Raw genomic sequence first — 2,904 nt, 5'->3', positions numbered from 1 at the left:
GTTCAAAACGAAAAACAAATCAATATTACTAAAATCGTAGCCCCAAACCATCAAACGATAAAAAAATCTAGAAACCGTCGGACAACAAAGCTGCGCACCAGACAATCATGGAGTTAACACAAGATACACTAAAAAACAGCGGAAAATGTGTTGCATTACTATTGTCACAAAACACGCTTATTTTAAAAACACAAAGATAACCTTCCTCTTAAACAACAATCTTCAGCAGATAGCAGTTCACAAACACTAATACCCCACCCCCTTACAAAGAATCAGGCATATACAAACTCAGCTGCCAAAATTGCCCTACTTGCTATGTAGTTCAAACTAGGAGGGGCTTTGTGACTCAGTTCAAATAATGTATAGATGCTATACCTTTGAATAACTTATCGAAATTCACATTTGCAATGTACAGACCTATTAATAGCGTAGAAGACAACATTCAAGTGCAACAGCATCATGATGAGAAAGGTAGCTTTATGAAATATATTTACATAAGAGCAAATCATCACAAAATCTCCTCAATGAACAGACAGAGGTAGCCAATGCTACACTATGTGGTCAAAAGTATCCAGTCACCTGGCTGAAAATGACTTAAAAGTTCGTGGCGTCCTCCATCGGTAATGCTGGAATTCAAAATAGTGTTGGCCCACCCTCAGCCTTGATACAGCTTCCACTCTCGCAGGCATACGTTAAATCAGGTGCTGGAAGGTTTCTTGGGAACGGCAGGCCATTCTTCACGCAGTGCTGCACTGAGGAGAGGTATCGATGTCGGTCCGTGTTACAGCGAAATGAACATCATGTTTCATGTCCACGGCAGCCTCTATGAGTGAGCCCAAGTCTTTGTAGGAAAATCTTCACTGGCCAGATCTACAGCCTCCCCATATTGCGGGTTAAATTTCTCATTGGGTCATCGGTACATTAGATACCTTGCATCATTCAAAGAGAGGCAGAATCGCGACACTTCATATCACACTACATGTCACTAGTCAGCTATTTTGCCCTTACTGTTTTATTTGGCCCATTGACGATTAATAGATTTATGTACTACTCTCAGGAATGGCCTTTTACAAAGTATTCGACTGCTAATATACACTGGACACAGTGCTCAACCCAATTTTTGGTCATAAACTGGCTGAGATAGACGTGGTTTCACTAACAGCAGCGATTTCTTTCGGGTGTGAAGACAATTGTCATTGACAAGGCGTGACACTGGTCTCCGCTCCCTGTCCGTTAGGCACTTTGGGGACCGCCTTCTGGCTGTTGGGTACCCAGAGGACACTGGCATGGGCCTCGTTTGGCCGCCATATCCTCCTCATCTAAATGCAAACGACTCCTTTTTGTGGTGCTATATTAAAGACAAGGCGAATAGAAATAAACCCAAAACCATTTCTGAGCTGAAAACAACCATTCAGGAGGTCATTGACAGTATCGATGTTCCGACACTTCAGCCGGTCAAGCAGAATTTCGCTATTCGTTTGCGCTACATCATGCCAATGATGGCAGACATATCGAACATGTCCTAATCTAATGCCGAATATCTGTAGTGAAGTTTACATGTTGAATAAAATGTGTTACAATGAAATCCCTGCAGTCACGCTGTCCTCTGTGACCTCGGTGGCTCAGATGGCTAGAGCGTCTGCCATGTAAGCAGGAGATCCCGGGTTCGAATCCCGGTCGGGGCACACATTTTCATCTGTCCCCGTTGACGTACCTCAACGCCTGTCAACATGTCCGAAAGAACAGATACCATCTAAGTATATATATGAATAAAATGTGTGCACACTGTAGTTTGTAACTAATTTAAGTTTTCTTTCATACAGTTCATACAGTTCAATAATTGTCAGTCTGTATGTGTATCAAGATCAGTTGAAATTGGTCCAGTGGTTTCGGAGGACATGAACATACATACATACACACACATAACATAATAATATATACGAATACCTTTTTTCTGTTATCCAATTTCGATAAAGTATAACCTCTACGATTCTCCTAGCTACGCTGAAGTTACTAGTGAAAACCTAATAAAAATATTTCTAGTATCTTTGGAGATTAGTGTGTTGAGACACAGGTAGGAAAATTTTAGTAAACCATTAAAGCACCATATCTTTTTTTCCGTGATTCGATTTTGATGAACTAAAGCCTATACGGTGCTTCAAACTATGCTCAAGTTACCTTCGGAAAGCCCTTAAAAATTCGTCTTGCACTTTTGGGAATTAGCGTGTTCAAACTGACAAAAATACACAGACACGACGGTTTTACATGTTTGTTATTAGTATAGATTCGACTACAAATACGTTTAAATAATGAAAAACCGTACTTCAGAAATTCAGATTTTGAGGAAGAGATTAAAACAAACGGAGGTTAGTGCCAAGTTTGTGATCTTTACATCATTGGATTAAAATCTAAATCCACCTAAAATAAAGGCAAAATATTTCTATTTAAAAAAGGAAATAAAAGGTCTCTTGAAACCTTCGTAAGAGACAGTATCCATTCCTTCCGATCTATATAGGCGTAGAGCACATGTGGTTTAAGGTAAAAGAAATAGTGTCGATGACAAGCGATAGATGTATACCAAATAAATTAGTAAGAGATGGCATTAATTCCCCATTGCACACGTAACAAATGGTTCAAATGCCTCTGAGCACTATGCAACTTAACTTCTGAGGTCGTCAGTCGCCTAGAACTTAGAACTAATTTAACCTAACTAACCTAAGGACATCACACACATCCATGTCCGAGGCAGGTTTCGAACCTGCGACCGTAGCGGTCTCTCGGCTCCAGACTGTAGCGCCTAGAACCGCACGGCCACTCCGACCGGCGCACACGTAACAGGTCAGAACACTGTTGCTGAAGCAGCGAGAAAAGCAGGCTATATTTCTAAAAACATAAAATCCACAT

At 40.7% G+C, this 2,904-nt stretch overlaps 1 non-coding gene across 1 annotated transcript; it reads left to right on the top strand.

Annotated features, from left to right (window-relative positions):
• The first annotated feature begins 1,611 nt into the window (after positions 1-1,611).
• Positions 1,612-1,685, top strand: Trnat-ugu (transfer RNA threonine (anticodon UGU)). Its single transcript has one exon. It is a non-coding gene; the product is annotated as a tRNA-Thr (tRNA).
• The last annotated feature ends 1,219 nt before the right edge of the window (positions 1,686-2,904 follow it).

This window comes from Schistocerca gregaria, chromosome 1, assembly GCF_023897955.1.
Source record: "Schistocerca gregaria isolate iqSchGreg1 chromosome 1, iqSchGreg1.2, whole genome shotgun sequence".
Classification (NCBI taxonomy): domain Eukaryota; kingdom Metazoa; phylum Arthropoda; class Insecta; order Orthoptera; family Acrididae; genus Schistocerca; species Schistocerca gregaria.
Note: the sequence above shows the minus strand (reverse complement) of the source record. Positions and strands in the feature narration are given on the sequence as shown.